Consider the following 21,935-nt stretch of genomic DNA (forward strand, 5'->3'; position numbering starts at 1 on the left):
GAAATTTTGGATAAACCAGAACAATCCATGCCTCCCCTTGTAAGAGTTTACTTTATTTACCACAGAGAATTGACCAACAGCAAAACTCTGGGAATGAAAATCTACGAGAGATCCCACTAGATGTCTCTAATTTATTGGATCACCAACAATGGCGATATATTGAACACTTTCTTTATCCAGCCTCTATTTATTGAAATGCCCAAACTGCTAGGTTCTGGATAGATAATATTTTATATCACTCAAGGAAGCCTCAGCCCCACCACTCCTCCGCTGTATAATCTCATAACCGCGGGAAGCATTACGTGGTGCCTCATCATTGGCCATCCATATTATTGCGCTTAAAGTGATTTTTATCTCGTTTATAGTGTTTGTTTAATAAATATGGAATAAATATCCAATATCTAAATGCATAAATGTAAAATGCTTAGTACTTAGCTTAAATTAGCTTCATATTCAGCCAAACCTGGGAGTCTGACCCGACATGTTTAGCTCAAAGAGCTGTATCAAGGGTCAACACTCGTCACTCTATACTTGAACCACTATCGAAGGTGGTGGACTATTTTCTAAGGGATGAAGTACCTAAAATTAGATCGTATATCAGAGATTCCTCACTCTTTTTATCTAGACTAGCACAAGTGGAAGTAGACATGCACGACAAGTGGATGGTAACGTTAGACGTCACCTCCCTTTATACACAAATCCCCCAAGGTGAAGCCTTACGGATTATTGAGGAAACCTTACAAGGGAGAAAATCCCCCCAACGTATATCTATGGAATTTTTAATGCAACTAGCCCATTGGGTCATAACAAACAACTATTTTCAATACCAACAACAATTTTTTCAACAAATAAAGGGGGTCGCGATGGGGGCCACGTTGGCCCCCTCGGTGGCCACTTTATTTATGGCAAAATTTGAAGATAGCTTTATTTATGACACCATTTGGGAGCCCCATATCAGATTTTTGGGCCGGTTTTTGGATGACATCTTTCTAATTTGGCAGGGATCTAGAGAACAGTTAGATCTGTTCTTTCAATATCTTAATTCCGTAGATGTTAATATTAAGTTCATTATAACATGCCATCGGTCAAAAATCGAGTTTTTGGACATCACAGTCAACGTACAAGAGGATAAGATCTACACCTCACTCTATAGGAAGCCAATAACCCGCAACACCATATTACATTTTGATAGTTTTCACCCCTTCAAACTACGATTTAATTTACCCATAGGTCAGTTTTTGCGAATCCGGAGAGTTTGCTCTTCCCTGGAAGAGTATAAGATTCAAGCTACATTTTTGTCAGATAGATTAAGGAAGCGAGGTTATCTGAACAGATCCATCAGACAGGCATATTTGAGAGCAAAGTTTGCCCAGAGAGAATTGCTTCTGGGGGAACCTCAGAAGGTAGACACTAATATAGATGAAGGGTTGACATGTGTTTTACCATATTCAAGAGCAGCCAAGCCGATGGTGGATCTTATGAAAAACCATTGGTATATAGTACAAACATATAAACCTTTCCAGGATTTTCCGAGAATAGCATATTCCAGGGGAGCGACACTGGGCCAGAAATGTAATTTTCAGAAATATGAGGTTAGACCAAAAGAGGAGAGGGGTTATCATGGTGCTTGTGGAAAATGCCAGTGGTGTTTAAGTACTATTGAAGGGGAGGTATGGCATGTACCAGGAAGAGACATTATTTTGAGATCTAGAGTGACTACTGATTGTAACACAGAGGACGTCATCTATGTGATAGTATGCCCATGTAATTTGATATATATTGGGCGGACCAATAGGAAGGTACGGGTGAGACTTACGGAGCATAAGTCAAGGATCGTTAATAAGATAACCCAAGCACCTTTAGTGGCTCATTGGCTGACATACAAGCATACAATCGAGGAGTTGCGCTGGCGTGTTATTGTTAGAGTTAGCGGGAGGGATGGTGGGAAAGATCAGATAAGGTTGAATGAGAGTGAACAGCGGCATGTTTTTTGGCTTGACACGGTGGAACCGAGGGGTTTGAATAATGAGATCGAGTGGTTGACGGTGATTGGATGAAAGGTTGAGCGAATGAGGTGCAGGGGGGGTGTACATCGTTAAGTTTGGTGGGAGGATTTAAACCCGGGGCATGAACGCTGCCGCCATCTTTCTCATATATTGTAACTTGAGTCAGATTGTAACTTGAAAGCGGCAACCTCGGTAAGTTCCATGCATAAGACGGTTGAATTTGTACAATATAATTAGCTAAGTTTTTTGGGGGAGAGGAAGATGGGACATGAACGGTTGTCTACCACTTTCATCTCTGAACTGTTTTGTTTTATCTAGGGAGACCCTTGATACAGCTCTTTGAGCGAAACATGTCGGGTCAGACTCCCAGGTTTGGCTGAATATGAAGCTAATTTAAGCTAAGTACTAAGCATTTTACATTTATGCATTTAGATATTGGATATTTATTCCATATTTATTAAACAAACACTATAAACTAGATAAAAATCACTTTAAGCGCAATAATATGGATGGCCAATGATGAGGCACCACGTAATGCTTCCCACGGTTATGAGATTATACAGCAGAGGAGTGGTGGGGCTGAGGCTTCCTTGAGTGATATAAAATATTATCTATCCAGAATCTAATTTATTGGAGACATCCGATGCATCTATGGCTTCTCCAGCAACACTTTTGCTCATGGTTGCCTTGCAACCAGATAAGGAATGGATTTTAAGAATGTTCTTCAAAAATAGATCTAAAGAATTCTGGGGACATAAAATCCAGATGTTTCCAGATGTCTCGAGAGAGACACAAAAAAGGAGAGGCCAGTTCTTGATTTTAAGACCAGCAGTGACCGAGTTGGGAGGTGTTTTCTATTTGAGATTTCCCTGCAAGTGTGTGATTAGATATCAGTCCTTAAAGAATGTTTTCCTTGAACCCTCACAGTTATCTAGTTTCATATCCCTTAAACGCCTTGAGAGAGAAGTTTAATACTGACTGACATTGTATTTGAAAGTTTCCCTCAATCAACAGTTAAGCTGTAAATCTAGAGAATTGTTAATTTCTGATAGCTTTTGCTTTCCTTGAAATCACTCCGATGTATAATCTTGGATCTTTAGTTGAGGACTTGAGACAGATTCAGCATATAGTTTGAGTTTCTTTTCAGTTTGATGTATTAATTTGAATATGTTTTGCTCAATCTACCTTTCTGTACAAGTGTATCATGCTTGAAATTATTGTGAAAAATTATAAATAAATATATATTAAAATAAATTCATTCTGCAGTGAACTGTTATGTGCATAGTCTGTGGACGTGTTCAACTATTCAATGTTTTGGAGAGATGCAACTTGCTTCTTGGGAAAAACCTTAAATGCGGCCATTTCTATCTCTGAGCCTAGTTGCCATTTCTCTCTTTTGCATATTCCAGCTCTGGAAAAATTGTTTTTGAGCAAGTGTTACGTCGTGGGAAAGAAATGTATTTTGAATCATTGGTTGTCTGAGCTGCTCCTTTCGTGTGGTGTTGGAGAAACAAGCTCCATGCCTTGCTGAGACGGGAGGAGAGCGGCTTCTGGCTCCCAGAAAAGGCGTAAGGCTTTCCTTCAATTGTTGACTCTCTATCTGAATATTCTGGCTCCGAGAGGTCGCAGTCAGGTCTTGAATAACTTGTAATTAGGGTTTTTGAGTTTAGTCTATGGGTTACTATACTTTTTTTTCCGTTTCGGGACAGAGAGGGCAGAGGGTTGGGAAGGGAGGGTGTGGGGAACCGAGAGGAGGTGTTGTAATACAGGGTTGACTGCTTGGGACCATGGTGGGCATGGTCCATTATTGCAAAATTATTGTTCTTGTACGGATGTTTGTACTTCTCATTGGTTTAATAAAAAGAATATTAAATAAAGAAAGGTATAGCAGCAGCAAATACAGCCCACAAAGACATCAAAATAGGAACTCCCCCACCCACAACTAGAGCCACCTCTGATCGCATGTTCCCTCTCTCACGGAAAATTCTAGAGCTGCCTAAGATCTAAAAATACATTAACTTTTCGTTTTAAAAGCAAGTCCAATGGGATCAACAAGTTACCTAAGAAACCTCAGTAAAAGGTTCTGTGTGTCAGAACCAACATTTTAAATTTGGCTTGATAAAAATATAGTAACCAACTTGCTTCCTTCAGGAGTGGAAAAGCATGGCAAAGTCTCCCAGTCCCTACAAAAATCTTAATAGCTGCATTTTCAATGTCTTGGCTGAAGTTAACAGTATATTTGGATAGCTCAACAAAGAAGGAGCTTCAATAATCAAGACAAGACCATGAACCAACTCGTATAATGAAGACTTGGCATAGGCCATAATGCCCCAAAATATCTCTGAACTACTGATTACTCCTGACAGAATTCTGCGTAAAATATTTCAAAATTGTGTGTAAAAAAATCCAAATTCTGCACATAAAGTGGTCCTTTTTTATGTGTAATCATTTTTATTGAATTTAAACATAGAGCAAACAATAAAACAAACCAACAAATCAGTACAATCAGCAATCCCATCCCACCCATCCAGGAACAGCAGCTGTCAACCAAACCAGGAGAAGAACTCTTATTTCAACAATTGACCTCCTTGTACTGTAGAGTAGTTATTATTACTATAGCCCATATCATTCTGTAGAATATTTGTTACTCACCCGTGTATGAATGTCTAACTTCTCTCTCTCCTGACTCCTGGGGGTCCTGGATATTTGGCTCACCGTCTTGTTTAATCCACGATAACAGATCAGGACTTATCCTCACAGAGCCTGTTTCCAGGAATAAACATGAAAACTCAGTTATATTTCCCTATGATGAATTGTATTTATTTATTTACTGGGACGAATTAACTGCCTTTTTTTATTATATATTTATTGAATTTTCAATATAAATCAAGCATTAACTTGTACAGAAAGGAAATTCAGCAAGAAATTAATTTAAAAGTAAACTAAATAAAAGATATCAAATATAAGCATAAATTTCAACTCAAGTCCTCAAAAAAGATCCAAGGTGGGTAATAGGCGAATAATAAGAAAATTACATTTACAAAGTAATAACTAGTTGAATGAGGTTCAAGCACCCTTCTTAAACTGAGCTCTCATATTTCATCTTTTTCCAGACATGAAGTTGAGAGAAAAGTTGTCAGTTGAGATGGCTCAAAGAAAACAAATTTATGAGAATGATAATTAATAACACATTTACATGGATGTCGCAAGTAAAAAGACGCCCCCTGGGCTATAACACCAGGTTTCCTTAACAAAAATTCACGTCTCCTTCTCTGCGTATCCCTAGCCAAATCTGGGAACATCTGAATTTTACAACCTAAAAATTCTTTTTCTTTATTTTTAAAGAAAAGTCTCAGCAACCAGTTTTTATCTGGTGCGAGAGCTACTGTCAAAAGTAAAGTGGCTGGGGTCACCAATTCTCTGTCAGACATTTCCAAAATATTAGATATATTCATTAAATCATGTCCCAATTTCTGTTGTTGTTGATCCTGGGTCCTATGTGGAAGATAATAAACCTGCGTAAATGGTGGTAATGACTCTTCAGAAAGCTCCAATACTTCCATCATATAACATTTCAACATTTCCCTAGGGGCTATCATAGGAACCCTAGGGAAATTAATCAATCTAAGGTTACTGTTTCGAGAAAAGTTTTCCATTGCCTCCATCTTCCTTCTTAAGTTAGGATTGTCTTTAATTAATGTCTCAGTAATTTGCTTGGAGACTTTTAATTCTTGGTGGACATTCTGTACTGAAGTCTTAGAGTCCTCAATTTCAGTCTTTAAATTTTTAATCTCTGTTTCACGATCATTAAGTTTCCTTTCCAATTGTTGTAATTGCGGATTTATAGATCTTGCCAAATTAGCTACAAGATCCCACAGAGAATCCAATGTTACCTCCTGGGGCTTCTCAATTTGAACAGAGTGTAATTTTAATTGAGTTAGCTCACCCTCTGGCAACATATCTCGTCAAACGTCCTGTCGAGCTCGTTCATCCCCCTCCACTTCCTCCTCAGTCTCCACGTTCAGGTTCCTCTGCTCCGGCAAGGAATCCGGCAACACAGTCCCCCTTAGCCTCCGGGAGGAGGTGAACTCCGACTTCCGGAAGTACCTCCGCTCGCGGGGAACTAGTGGACTGAGGGCGTGGGGGAGGTGCTCTCACGTCGGGGCTCAGCGATGTCTCCAACCCTATGGAGAGCGGCACAGGTTCGCCTCCACCGTGCGTCTCCTGCAGGGGGACTCCCCGATGATATCGGCGTGCCCTGCATTCTCCTCACCAGCTCCTCGATGTTGCCGAAGACGGCTGTTCTGGAGCACTGCAAGGCTCCAGCAGCGCTACGTCCCCTCCTCTTCAGCATTGCTCTAGACAGGTAAAGAGATACTGAACTAAATAAATTTGAGGGAGCTTCAGGGAGAATGTAGTTCAGACAACCTTACGTGCGGCCATTTTGGATCCTCTACCATTTAACTGCCGTTATGAAGAGATTCACCCAAGTCAGTGTACAGCAGAAACAGCGTGACATGCCATTAGAGCTTCAAATGGCCCCTCTGTATGTGATTTTTAGATGCCAGTGAAAAACTTGCTTTACAAATGTTTAAAATGTATAAGCAGGTAGAGAGCTTAACTGAGACATGAGCAGCTCCTGCCTACTCACCTCCATAAGAGCTATCTACAAAACAATGCGGAAAGCTGTGATTCTTGATTCTGGGGTTAGATAGGAATCTATTTTGCTTCATGCCAATGCCAGTCTGAGTGACAGTGGTGGAAATTTATTCTCTTTCTATGAAATATGCTTTGTAGCTAAGTTATCTGTTTGCCTACAGTGAAAGCAGAAGATGCCTTTGTAAAGTCTCCTGAACCTCGGCTGTGCTCAAGGTGGTCCTTTTCCTCAGAGAGCTTGGAGTGCTAATTAAGAGTCATATTTGGAGTTTTAGGCCAAATCCACTACTCCTCACAGAAGGAAGACCTGGTTCAACACCAGCCAATTCCAGGGGAAGGGTCCGATTATTTATTCATTTCTATACCGCACTATCCAAAGTTCTTGGTGGTACACAAGAAAACAGATAGAATAAATCAGACAGACACATGGGATTTCTCTGGGAGAGGAGGAAATACTGGATGCTGTGAATACGCAGACTGGATGGTTTTTAAGAAAGGTTTGGACAAGTTCCTGGAGGAAAAGTCCATAGTCTGTTACTGAGAAAGACATGGGGGAAGCCACTCCTTGCCGTGGATCGGTAACATGGAATGGTGCTACTCTTTGGGGTTCTAGAATCTTGTTACTCTCTGAGATTAGGGAATCTTGCTATTTTTTGAGATTCTGAATGGAATTTTGCTAAAATTTGGGGTTCCGGAATCTTGCTATTCTTTGAGATTCTGCATGGAATCTTGATACTCTTTGGGGTTCCGGAATCTTTTGTTACTCTTTGGGATTCTGGAATATTGCTACTCTTTGGGTTTTGGTCAGGTACTAGTGACCTGGATTGGCCACCAAGAACGGGCTACTGGGCTTGATGGACCATTGATCTGACCCAGTAAGGCGTCTTATGTTCTTTGGTGTCTGATATATTAAAAACTGGATGAATCCATCATTTTGGCTGTTCAGAGTATGCCATGCTGCCGTTAATTATGCTGCTCTCTAGGTCAGTGGCGTACCTATCATATGTGACACTCGGGCCCATCATTTTTTGACCCCCCCCCCCCCCCCCCGCATCTGTATGAAAAACATGATTTTTAGTAACAAGCCACACGTCACACATGAGTACCTAGGAAAAGGCAGCATCTTACATACTGCAGTGAGCAGTACAACATCAATACTCCCATTGTAAAACTAAACAAGCCAGACCAGTACAGATCAATCCTACACCGTCAATCCTAACAGAAAACCATGTCTTTCATACACACAGAACATAGACACACCCTCACCTAGTATAGAATAAGTAATCATGAACTAAAAATAGAGATATGTAGATAAAGTTTAAATGGAACCACCAAGAAGCCAAACCAGTGAAAAAAACCACAGAAACAATAACACATAACCCCCTAATACTCTGCAAAATATAAATATAGTAGATGTACATTTGAAGAAACTGACAAACAATTATTACCACTTTACAAATTAAAAAGAAATAAAACAAAAATTGGAAATAAGAATATACCATTTTATTGGACTAATATCCATTTTTCAAATTAACTTTCAGAGGCCATAGCCTTCTTCAAGATAGTATACTGCTGCTACATTATATACTGTCCTGATCTGAGAAAGGGGGTTTTGGTCTCTAAAAGTTAGTAAAATATGTATTAAAATTAGTCTCATAAAAATATTACCTTATTTTCTATTTATAAAAGTTTTATCAATACAACTACAATACTATTTTATTCTAAAGCAACAAAAAATATTTTTCTACCTTTTCTTGTTTCTGCTTTAATCATCTTGTCTTCACTCTCTTCTTTTTAGTCAGCATCTGTCCTCTCTCTGTCTTCCATGCAGCATCAGCCCCTTACATCCACTGCCCGCCCTCTCCCCATTCCATATGGCATCTTCCCTCTTTCTATGCTCCTTCCATAAACTGTCTATCCTGTGCCCCTTCTCTCCTTTGTACATGATTCGTTTCAGCTCTGCCATCTCTTCATTTTTCTCTCTCTGTCGCCACCCCCTCCCCTATGCTCTGGCATCTCTCTCTTTCCTTCCCACCCCACGGTCTGGCATCTCTGTCTCCTTCCCCAATTCCCTGGCATCTCTCTCCTTTCCTTTTCTTCCATCTCTCCCTCCCCCTCCATGCTCTGACATCTCCTCCTTCCTTTCCCCCTTCCTTTTCCCTTGGTCTGGTGAATAATAAATAAACACAAAAAATCTATACAGAAAGAAATGCATAAATAGAGATTTTAAAAAATCAAAGAGAAAGACGTAATAAATTGGCAAAATCAGAAGTGGCATTAAATGGTCTAAAATAGATAAAGACAGGGAAAATTAGATAAGGACAAAGCGAGGCAAAAAAAGATGTAATTTATATAGAAAAGCAAAATCAGAGATAATAGATATTTTTCATTTGTATATATGTTACCCTTCCCCCGCTAAAGTATCCAGGGTGGCTTATAATATTACATCATAAAAAACATGCATCGGAAACAGCAAATACAACAGAATACACATAAAAATGCAATAAAACATCAAATATCATAAGATAAATAACTGATCAAAAATAGAGACAGAGAGATAAGGAAAAAGAAGACAGAATGAGACAGAGGAAGAGAGAGATAAGGGCCAAAAAGAGATATAGATTAGTAAAATTTTGTGAAAGTAGATAGAGCTAAAACTGCATGTTTAAACCCAAGGAAGCATTACAAGGAGAAAGGAAACACTTATGGCTGCCCACCACCAGGCATGGGGCATACTGGTGAAGTTGGTGCCAGAAACATCATGCTCGACGGTGTAGACCATAGCAGAAAAGGCAAAGATCCCTAGAGTAATGAGGAGCAACAGGCAGCCCACCTGTTGATAGCACTGGCGAATGGTGAAAACAAAGGCTCGCAGCCCAGTTGAGTGATGAGCCAGTTTGATATGGAAGATATGCAGGAGCCGCATAATGTGCAGCACTTGCCCTATCTTGCCCACACGCCCTACAGCTTCAATTTCATGCTCATGTGCCGAACCTATGCCCCGTGCATCATCAATGAAACACTCGAGCAGCAACTGCAGGTAGAAAGGCAAGATGGCCACAGGTCAACAGTGTTGAGTGTACTGCAGGCAAAGCGGCGCAAGTCCGGTGTGGAGAGCAGGTGCAGAATGTACTCAAGGGTGAAAAAGACAAGGCACGATGTCTCCATGTGTTCAAGGTAAGGGCGATGGTCAACATGCAGTTCCTGCATCTCGATCCCAGTGCAGCTCGCGCCCCAATACGAGGGACTCGATGGGTGAGTGACATCACATCCTGCCCCTTGCTCTATGTGTGTGAGCGCGTAAAGCCCAGCTGGCGCGTGCGCACTGTCCCTAGGTGGCTGGCGGCGAGATCAGGAAGGTTTTTCCCGCCGATCTTCACTTCCGGATTCGCCGAGCCCCACCGAAGCCCACCGATTGGCCTGGACTGCAGCTCACGCCCACCTCTCCTCCTGATTCGCATGTTCGTCCGCTTCCTGCCTTGGATTGGCCGCAGCCCTGCTGTCTCCGCTGCCCCGAAGCTTTCCTTCTGCTGCACCCGGCCGGCTGTGCACCCCCTTGAAGAGTACACCAGGGGCGGACTGCCCCCCTATTGGTATGCCACTGCTCTAGGTCCACATTATATTTTAGTCCTATCACAGGTGACCAGATAATCGTCTCAACGTTTCTCTCTACAGAATATTGTAAATTCACCAACGAGCTGCAGTTATGCAGGAGCCAAATTATCAGAATACAGAAGCTCTGTTCCAAGATGTGTAGAAGAGGAGCAAGATAAAGGTTGAAAAGAGGAGAAACCAAACACTGATCCTGGGAAGGGCGGGGAAGACAACTTTTTAAGGGCCCGACCTGATGGCCTTCCCTCTAATACAATGTCCTGCAAACTTTCTCTAGCCACGGCACACTAAATGTAGTAGACCTGGCTCGAGGCATCCGGAAGTGTGTGGACGTCGCCGCAATAATGTCACGCACATGAGTGATGTCATCATGTTGAAGTCCACGCAAGCGTGAAGGCCCTGAGATGCCTGCCAGTGGGGGGGTGCCAGCAGGGAAGAGGGTCGGAGAGGAGAGGTGCAGGCTAGAGAGTTGCGCGGGGACAGAAATCCCACCCGTCCCCACCCGTCCCCGCCAAAATCCCACCCATCCCCACCCGTCCCCGTGAGGAATCCCTCCGTCCCCACCCGTCCCCGTGAGGAATCCCTCCGTCCCCACCCGTCCCCGCGAGGAATCCCCTCCGTCCCCACCCGTCCCCGCGAGGAATCCCCTCCGTCCCCACCCGTCCCCGCGAGGAATCCCCTCCGTCACCATCCTTCCCTATAAACTTCAGAAATAGTTATTTTATTTAATTATGCTACTGAATTAAAGGCTCTGGTAGAGACCCATTTACAAATAAGCAAAGAGACTATTAATTTGGAAATATTAATTGGGAAGAATACATACTTTGTAAATGGGTTTCTACCAGAACCTCTAATGTAAATATAAAATATAAATACTCAGCTGATGAGAACCCACAAACTGTCAGCTGAGGACTTCCTTTGCAGTTGGCCTGGGGTCCCTTTTGCCAAGCTTGGCAGGCAGCAGTAGCGTCCCTGAGTCACAGATGCTGGCACCTCAGTGGCTCATGGATGCTGCCAGCGACTGCTGCGCTTGGTGGAGGGGAGTTCTGACCATCTCTAGAGGAGGTCCTCTGCTGGCGGTGCTTGGGGATCCCCACCAGTCACAGCAAGGGCCAACAAGTACTTCAACACTGTAGAAATAAAACCAGAAATGCATTTCCTTTTCTTTTGAACACAAAACAAAGATATCTGCCATATACATTTCCCAAGGCAGATGACTCTATGCAATGTCACCTCGGTAACAAAATACAAAAATAGACAAATACACCCCCTCCCTTTTTACTAAACCACAATAGTAGGTTTTAGCACAGGGAGTTACGCTGAATGCCTCGCGCTGCTCTCAATGCTCATAGGCTCCCTGCGCTAAAAAACAATATTGCGGTTTAGTAAAAGGGAGCCATAGTGCAAAATATAGACAGCAGATATAAATTCTCAAAACAGACACATTTTGATCACTAAATTGAAAATAAAATCATTTTTCCTACCTTTGCTGTTTGGTGATTTCATGAGTCTCTGGTTGCACTTTCTTCTTCTGACTGTGCATCCAATCTTTCTTCCTTTCTTTCAGCCTCCTGTATGTTTCCTCTCCTCCAGACCTCATTCTCTCCCCCAACTTTTTCTTTCTGTCTCCCTGTTCCCCCTTCTTTCTGTCTCTCTGTCTGCCCCCTTTCTTTCTTTCTCCGTGCCCTCCCCCAAGCCACTCGGTTTGCTGCCACCGCCATCGGGGAATAGTCCCCAAGCCACCGCTGTCCCAAGCTTTCCCTGCAGAAGCGTCGCGCTGACCAGCATTCCGCTCCCTGACGTCAATTCTGACGTAGGAGAGGAAGTTCCGGGCCAACAAGGCATTTCTCCTCATTCCATCCAGCCTGAGCCCCATCTCTCCTTGATCCAGCATTTCCCTTCTGTGTCTGTCAGAATTACCATTCCACCTATTTTCCAGCATCACCCTTCTTTGTGTCCATCTCACCTATATCCCTATCTCACCACTTTTTCAGAATCTTCATTTGTCTCTGTCCTTGTCTTTACCCCATATTCACCATTTGCCCTTTCAATGTCTTTATCTCCCCCCCCCACACACACTTTTTCAGCATTACTTCTATGTCTCTATTTCACCTCCTCTTCATGTCCCCTCTGTATCTCTATCCTTATTCAGAAGGTCCTGCTTACCCTTTCTCTTCTTTGTGTCACTATCTCCATTTTCAGCTTTCCCCCTTTTTCCTTTGTTAATGCACCCTGTAGCCAGAATCTTTCCACCCTCTCTCCACTCCGGCCCAGCCCAGTATGAAATATTTCCTTTTGTTTCTCTCCCCTCTCTCTTCTCCTCCCTCACCCACGAGTCCTGCATCTGGCCCTCTCCCTTCTACCTGCACCTGGCAACACCCCCCTGCTCCGCGGCTCTCTTAAGCAACTCGTCAGCAGCGGTGATCAAGACAAGCTGCCGACATCGAGGCCTTCCCTCTACGAGTCCCACCTTTGTGGAAAAAGGAAGTTGAAACAAGCGGGACTCGCAGAGGGTAGGCCCCGACGCCAGAAGCTTGTGTCGATCGTTGCTGCTAAGTTGCCGAAGAGAGCCGCAGGTAGAAGGGAGAGGGAGATAGGAAGGCTGTAGAAGCTCCGGAGCATGACACCGAACCCGGCCAGGATGATTTCTTTTTCAGGCTGCTGCTGCCGCTACCATCCCCCACCCGAAATGACAAAAAACAGCCTAATGCCCGCGTCGGGAAATAGCCATGCTGAGCAGTGAGCTCAGCACGTACACAGATGAAAGCCTTGCTTGCTGATTGGTCCGGCGGCACGGTGGGGCGGGGCCGCCGGACCAATCAGCAAGCAAGGCTTTCATCTGTATACGTGCTGAGCTCACTGCTCAACATGGCTATTTCCCGACGCGACGCCAGACTTGCATCGCCAGAATTTAGGTAGGTTGTTTTCATCCCCGTGGGAGTCCCGTGGGCAAGGGGGCGTCCCCGTGGGAGTCCCGTGGGTCTGGGGGGCATCCCCGTGGGAGTCCCGTGGGCCAGGGGGCGTCCCCGTGGGAGTCCCGTGGGCCAGGGGGGGAACCCGCGGGATCCCCGCGGGACCCGCGGGATCCCCGCGATCCCCGTTCCCGTGCAGACCTCTAGTGCAGGCACCAGCTAATTGCCTATAGGTCGTACCTCTAGCCACGAGAGGTACGCCCTGCAGGCAGTCGGCCAGTGCCGGTGCCTCTCCTCCTCACCAGTGTGCTGCGGCACACCTGAAATCTTAAGAGGGACACTAGTGTGCCGCAGCACACAGTTTGCGATATAAGTTGGTGAGGATTTCTTCTATTACACTTCTCCCTCCATATTCGCGGTTTCAGCATTCGTTGTTTCGATTATTCACGTTTTTTAGCTTGCTAGCTCCTCCCCCCAAATTACATCAGCTTGCATAGAGAAATCGCTGATTCCAAGCATTTACAGAGAAAATTTCTGATTCACATCACTTTCTTCACCGTGTTTTGCCTCTCCTACAGGAACAGGCCAGGTCTCCCACTATGTTATTCGCGGTTTCAATATATTCAAGATGGTTTTTAATAGAAAACAGCAAATAACATATGAAAAAGTTATTCACGGTTTTTCTGTATTTGCGGTTCTGTTAATCCCCTTTCACAGCGAATACGGAGGGCGAAGTGTACTCTTATCACATGGTGATCCTGGAGACAATTATGCAGCTTTTGGAACAGTTCACAGTGTCAGACAATGCTATAAGCTGAGCAGAGATCGATTACCACAGCACCTTACTTTTCTCTGGTCTTGAAGACCTTTTCCAGGTACAAGATAATCTTTTGCACCCAGGTTCTGACCATTTAGGCTACTCTGACCCTGCATTTTAGCTCTTCTCTAATCTGTCTCTAATTTCAAAGGGAAAAAACTTGTAGGACTTATGGGCCCTCACGCTGTCAGTTTAAGATAGAAACTGACAGCGTGAGGGCCCATAAGTCCTACAAGATAGAGATTAGCACAGAGAGATCCTGATCATACTTGGAAGTTTCTGGAGCAAAGGAAGTACAGAAAGATGTCTCATATCTAATATAATAAAACGCTAGGCCGCGCATGCGCACTTCCATCGCGTGGGTCCGTTTTCCGTGCGGCTGTCGGCCCGTGCCTGAAGTCCTCTCTCCTCCCCCCAGGCGGATGTAGGACGCGGCGGCTGTCGGCCCGTGCTGGTTTTTGCTCTGCCCTGCTCCTTGCCTGAAGTCCTCTCTCCTCCCCCTGCCGTATTGCATTTTTTAGTTGAAAGGCGCAGCGGTGGCTCCTCTCACGATCCCCGCCTGCGTAGGACTTCCAACGCAGGTGCGGATCATGAGAGGAGCCGCCGCCGCGTCTTTCAACTACAAAAAAAAAAAAACGGCAAGGCGAGTGACCAGACCGAAGCTCAAGACCGCGGGAAGGGAAGAGGGGGCCGACAAATAAGAGGACTCTTGCCGAACGGAGCAGCCAGATCTCAGCAGGCCAGAACGCGGGGGAGGGGCCGAACGGAGCAGGCAAAATCGCGGTAAGAGAAGGGAAGGGGTGGGGGAAATGCTGCAACTACGCTGAATGTGTTTCATTGGGGATTTTGGAGGGTGCACCAGAAGAATGAGAGGTGAGCAGAGAAAGCATAATATTCATCATATGGATGGGAGAGGTGGCAGAAAAAGGTGAAAGTATTCTACTGGTGTATTTTGGGAGGGGGAGGAGATCAAGAGTGACTGTGTGCCATGGGATACTTGGGAACAGGAGGAGAAAGAATAAGAAGTGGGAGTGTATGTCTGGGGGGGGAGGAAGAATTAGAGGTCAGGGTATGTCTACAAGGAAAGAAAGAATGAGCGGTTTGAGTACTGCATGCTGGAGAAGATTTTGGGACAGACAGAATTAGAGTTCTTGCTGGGTTTGTAGAGAGAACTGGGAGGCTGGAGCCTGAGGAGGAAAAAGGAAGGAGAGAATTTCAGGCCTTATAGAAAACTTTTGTGCAAAAATACTACAAATAATGCAGAATTTGTAGAATTCTCCAGGGAGTAAACAAAATAACAATAGTATATGATACCATATTTGGGTAGTTTAATTTTGCATTGGCAATGTTGTTTACCTCTCCTGCCAATTTAACTTTGTTGTTCTTACCATTGAAGTTGTTTAGTTTATTAGGGAGAGGGACAGAAAGACAGATAGAAAAAGGGAGCCAAGGAGAGAGAGAGAGAGAGAGACAGCGGGAGAGAGAGAGAGACAGAAAGAAAGAAAGACAGACAGACATATATTCTAGCACCCATTAATGTAACGGGCTTACAGACTAGTTAGTTGAATATTTTAGATGCAGATAAAGCAGTCCTAACCTAGAGAGATCAGAGTCTCATAATTCTCCTTCATCACCTCCCTGTAAAGCTCCTTCTGCCCTTCATTTAAATATTCCCACTCCTCCTGGGAGAAGGAGATAGCGATGTCCTCAAACGCCACCTGCATCTGAAACACAAACCAGAAACACATTCAGCATCTTCTGTATCACCATCAGTCATTATTGTAGACCTGGTGACCCTGAGCAAGTCACTTAATCCTCCATTGGCCCAGGAACAAACTAAGTCCCTGTATGGACCCCCTTTGAGTGTGGTTGTATCATTTACCCCTCCCCCAATCTTGCCCCTCCCCCTGCAGCTAAGAGGAGGCTGAGCCCCACTGCCAGGGAAAGAGAGAGAAGGAAAAGTGGGGGGTGGGGGATCTTCTACCTGAGCAGAAGCTCCTGCAGCCATTTCCCTCTCGGCTTTGGACATTTGGGGCTCTTCCTCTACATCAGGGACTGGAGGAGAGAGAAGAGCAGCAAAGATGGACGACTCAGCTTACTTCCGGCCACATACCGATGACATCACAACGGGGGCGGAGTTTGGTCAGAGCTGAGCGAGATAGTCCTTTCTCCCTTATGTGTGCTAGGGGGCGGACCCTTCCACTCCTCTTCCCGCCCCAGGGACCATTCTGACCAATCAGCACTGCAAGGGGCAGAGCCTTCGGCGTGAAGCTCCGCCCTCTCAATTGTGACGTCACCAGCCTTCTCGGCTTCTCCCCAAGTCCTTTCTAATCCTGCAAAGAGGAAACTGAGGGAGGAGATTCCCCCCAACAAACACTGCGGCTGCTGCCAACTTGGGATCCTGCATAGTCGAGACCTTAAGCGGACACATAATACAGAAGAAGGGAATGTGGACTTATATATACTGCCTTCTTCGCATTTCAAAGTGTGGGCACTGGAGGGTTAAGTGACTTGTCCAAAGTCACAAGCTACTACTACTATTTAGTAATTCTAAAGAGCTGAAAGGTGGACACAGTCCCTGCTCGGAAGAGCTTACAATCTAATTTAGTCAGGACATTTCAGGGTTGGGGGAGATTATAGTGGGTATAGGTATCTGACAGCAGTGAGTGGGACTTAAGAGTTGAAAACAGTTTAAAAAATGTGGGCCTTTAACTTGGATTTGAACACTGCCAGGGATGGAGCATGGCATATTGATCTGTTCCAGTCATACGGCGCCGCAAGAAAGAAAGGACAGAGTCTGGAGTTGTGGAAGAGAAGGGTACAGATAAGAGAGGCTTGCCCGATGAGCGGAGATCATGGGGGGAACATAGGGGGAGATAAGCGAGGAGAGATATTGGGGGGGCTTTAGAGCGAATGCACTTGTAAGTCAGCAAGAGGAGTTTACACTGTATTCAGAAATGGACAAGGAGCCAATGAAGCGACTTGAGGAGAGGGATAATGTGAGAATAGCGGCTCTCACGGAATATCAGTCGCACAGCAGCATTTTGAACGGATTGAAAAAGCGAGAGACGGGTACGCAGGAGACCCGAGAGAGGTACGTAGCGGTAGTCTAAGCGCGAGGTGATGAGAACGTGGACAAGGGTTTTCGGTAGTGTGTTCAGATAGAAGAGGATTGATTTTGGTAATGTTATAGAGGAGGAAGCGACAGGATTTGTCAGTTTGTTGGATCTGAGCAGAGAAGGAAAGAGAGGAGTCAAAGATCAACCCAAGGTTGCGAGCCGACGACAGGGAGGAGGATAGCGTTATACACAGAAATAGAGAATGGCGGGAGGGGGAAGGTGAGTTTAAGCAGAAAGATAAGGAATTCAGTTTTAGCCATATTCAGTTTGAGATGATGGCGAGACATCCAAGCAGCAATGTCGGACAGGCAGCCTGAAATTCGGGCAGGGGGGATTGAACCCAGTTCCCCAGGCCACTGCTGTAACCACTACGCTACTCCTTCAATCCAAAAGGAAAGTACAGTGTTCCCCTGCGACACGCAGCTCCTGATTGGTAAGGCCCAACTTTAGTACAGGAAGAGGCAGTTGGAGTATATAGCGAGTGATTTCCTTCACTCGCCAGTGCTCCAGCTGCTCTCTCCCGCTGCCCTCTCCAGTCTCCCCCACGTTTTTCAAGATTTGCGGGGGTTCCAGGAATGGAACCCCCGCAAATATCGGGGGAGTACTGTAGATGGAACTTGATAGACCACCTTTCTGTGATTACAATCAAAGCACTTTACACATTATATACAGGTATTTATTTTGAGGCAATAGCAATTTCTATAACTCAGGATGTGGGTAGCTCAGTTGGAAGGAAAATTCAACCTAAACCTCACAAGTATACAGGTGGAAGGGCATAATCAAAAGATACGTCAGTCTGATTTGGATGTAGGGTGTTAGTCACCCAAAGTCGGCAGCAGGAAAATGTACATTCTAGAAAAGTATGTCTAAAATTTATTTTCCCTGAAAATCATCTATCTGTACATCCAGGCGTTTGATCGTCCAGACCACCACTATGTCTATATACCACATTCTCGACCAATAATTTGTCCAAGTCCCAAATGCCCAGAACAAGACCTTTTGGACATGGGAAGGGCCAGCATTGTGATGGACTGGCCACCCAGACATGGCAAGAGCAGAGGGGCACCTCACAGGGCACTGCTGTGAACTTCACAAAAAGGGTGCCACATAAACATCTCACCAGAACTCCCTTATAAGTTATGGTGAGTCCCCCAACACCCTCCCCCCAAATTCACTGTACCCAAATGTCTACATTTCCAATATCCCTTATGGTTGCAGGTGGCACCTATATAGCAGTAGATTAGGGTTTTGGGGGCTCACATTTTCCACCATGAATGTAGTGGTTAGAGTGGCTTATGGGCCTGGGTCTTCCTCTCTATGGTTCACTAGCCCACCACACAGGCTACTTAAGATGCTGGCCTATATTTCAAATAGATGTGGCCGCTGAGCTGATTGCGGGACTCCTGCCGCATATGCCACCTGTCTTTGTCTCCGCACCCCTAAACCAGTAACGGCAGCTCTGTGTGCTTTTAACTTTGGCACATAGCTGCCCCTAAGCAGTAGTTTAGCCACGGTTTCATGAGACAACCTCGGGGCCTTTGCTAGGCCGGCCCGCTTCGATGATGTGATGTGGGCCGGCCTACCAAAGGTCCCAAGGCTGCCTCATGAAACCGCGGCTAAACTACTGCTTAAGGGCAGCTGTGTGCCGAAGTTAAAAGTACACAGGGCTGCCGCTAGGTTAACGAGAGAAAACATTTGCTGGAGAGGGAAGGGAAAAGTGGTACTCCTGGACAAGGAAGGGGAAGGGGGTACTGCTGGACAAGGGAGAAGGGAAAGGGAAGGGAAGAGAGTTACTGTTGGATAAGGGGAGGAGGAAAGGTAGAAGGGGTACTGCAGGACAGGGAAGGAGGAAAATAGGAAGGAAACAGCTGGCAGGGAGATTAGAGGAGGGGAAGGAGTCAGAATGGAATGGAGAGATCAAATGAAGGAAAGAGGAGAGACAGAGGAATGAGAAAGTAGAGAGAGATTGATGCTGGGAAGGGGGTCAGATGAGAAATAAGGAGAGAGGGACAAAGATGCTAGATCTGGAGTAGGAGAGATAAAAATGAAGAGAGCAGAATGAATAATGTAAAAAGGAGAGAGGGGGCACAGGCTGGATGGAAAGGGGAGAGGGGCATAGAAAGAAGGCAGATACCATATGGAAGGTGGAGCGGGCAGACAGTGGATGGAAGGGGCAGATGTTGAATTAAAGAGACAGAGGGCAGATGTTGGATGGAAAAGTTTCAAGTTTTATTGTGTTTAATATACCTACCATCTACATGTATCTGGCCGGTTTACAATGCTAAAAAAAAAAAGAGTGAAAAGACAATGAAAACAGAAACCAGAGACGACAAAAAGTAGAAAAAAAATAATTTTATTTCTATCTTGTGATTAGAATATATCAGATTTGAAATATGTATCCTGCTAGAGCTGATGTTAGACATAACTGAGGAGTGAAAAGCCCAGGCAGGGCTTCTTTAGCTTCCAGCTGGCTTAGGGCTCTCTCTGACCAGGGGGCAGTTTCCCTAGTTGGACTTCCCTAACACTATTCCTGTCATGTGTGACTGTGGTATTCTGTTAGCATGATATTTGTGTAGTATTCTGTAATAATTTGGCTTATTCAGTTTTCTTGATAGTACATGGGATATATGTGAAGGGGAGGGGAGACGGGGATTTTGTTGATCCTTGCCCTGTATTATTCGTATTTATAAAATGACAATTGTACAGAATATTGTTTCTTTTTATACTTTTAATAAAATAGGTTCAATATAAAATCATAACTATTTGAGGCTTGTGCGGATGGGATCAGATGGTTTGCGGGTCTGAGCTGCGCGGGGATAGGGCGGCGATGGGTTGGGTTTTTTTCCCAGTCTTAGTAGTTTGCCGGTCCATGAAATAATTATTTTATTTACGCCAGTCCATAGGTATAAAAAAGTTGAAGAACACTGGTGTAGGACACCTACTGCCGCCTACAATTGGGATGCCGTTTACAGAATCTGCCCCTGAATATTTAAAGAAACAATATTAAAGAGTATTAGCAATTGGAGATAATTAAAACTGGGATACTGTAGTAAATTGAAGTTATATATGCCAATATCAACCAGTATCATGTAGTATCTGCAGGACAGAATAAGTCGAGCTCATGAATAAAACAATTAACTGTACAAACAAACCATAACATTACGAGTGCCTTCATGAGAACCATAAGATGGTGGGCAAAACTCCATCCCCTATAAGAAAAAAATGTCTGTTACGGAGTGGAGTAAAAGCTCTAAGCCGCCATCTTTGGTGCTGCTCAAGAGCGCCCCTCGTTAGATTGCCATCTTTTGATAAATAAATCCGATACTGAGTAGCTATCGCAGTCTTTGGGCTAGATTCACTAACCTCCATTGCGTTCCCGATCTGTGCAGGCCTGATGAACACCCAAAACAAAAAAATTTAAATGAAGGTGATCGGAGGAACGCCCCCCCTCCGACCACACGGATCGCTAGTGTGCGATCCCGACGCATGCGCAGACCATATGTAGATGGTCTATGCATGCGTCCAACAGCTGTCTGAGCCACGACTTTTTTTTTTTTTTTTTTTACTTTTACTTGCCCAGCAAGACTGTGGTTTTAACCTGCTTTAAACCCACAGGTTAAAATCACAGGCTCGCAGTGTGGGGAAATGCAGGAGAGATTCAGTGCACAGCAGGGTGGTGATTTGGGGGCGGCAGGCAGGAGAGATTCGGGGTAGAGAGATAAATATTCAGGGCAGCAGAGAGCAGGGTGTGCAGAGAGCAGGGCGGCACTGGAGCTGAAGAGTTGGAAAGGACATTTGCGACTGGTCCCCAGCAGTCGCTTCTTGTGTTGATCGGCCAGCAAAGTCGATTTGCAAGATTTCTTTAGTGAATCGGGTCCCTGCCTACTTTGCATGCCATTTCCCTCATTTGCATACATGGATCGGAATCGGACCGGCAGAGAGGTAAGTGAATCGGGCCGGAGTAAAATCGGATCGCAAACCGATCGATACACCATCAGTTTGCTTAGTGAATCTAGCCCTTTGTGTCTTTACTCTGCAGATTGTGAATCTTCTCCCTTTGGAGAGGACGTACAGCCTGGATTGAGCTCATCCTCTCACACATGATCAAGTATCGCAGCACTTGGTCATAAGCCTTCCCTCCTGAGTAGAAGCCCCTGGAGACACATCCTCAGTGCGAGAGAATAATGCTTAGGGAATTCCACTGCTTATTCCTAGATATAAAGCCTAAAATCTGTTTGTACTGCTTGGGATCTTGCCAGGTATTCATGATCAGGGTTCGTCATTGTTGGAAACAGGATGGTGGGCTTGATGGACCTCCAGTCTGTTCCAGTTTGGCAACTCTTATCTTATTATGTTCCAAAGTATTTGGAGTCCAGCTGGCTCTGCTTAATACCAAGCGTATTTAATTCCTTTAGGGATGAAGGGTTTTTATCCAAGATAATGAACACAGAAGGGATTACTATATTATGTAAACCCAGTAAGGATGAAGCCTGCTGTGGTTTGTACTGACTACCGGTAATATCACTAATAAATATGGACCATAACTTTATGGCAAAAATTCTATCCCATTAGTACATTTTGAACAAATGGAATTTGTTCCCAGCAGACAAACGAGTGTTAAATTTAGTATGGGTTAGCAGGAAAGAGCTTAAGAGTTAACACAGAGAAAGCCTTCGACAGGGTCCATTGGTCTTTTATGCTTAAAGTGCTCCAGAAAATGGGAATAGGACCTGGATTCTGTCACTGCCTGGTTGAACTTTATAGCTCCTTTGAAGCATGTATAAAAATTAATGGGGCATACTCATCCAGCTTT

General features: G+C 44.7%; 1 pseudogene; it reads right to left on the bottom strand.

The window, feature by feature from the left end:
- The window catches only part of LOC117354953, a 329,542-nt pseudogene that overhangs the window by 70,197 nt on the left and 237,410 nt on the right, over window positions 1–21,935 (bottom strand).

Source organism: Geotrypetes seraphini, chromosome 2 (genome assembly GCF_902459505.1).
Source record: "Geotrypetes seraphini chromosome 2, aGeoSer1.1, whole genome shotgun sequence".
In the NCBI taxonomy this organism is placed as follows: Eukaryota; Metazoa; Chordata; class Amphibia; order Gymnophiona; family Dermophiidae; genus Geotrypetes; species Geotrypetes seraphini.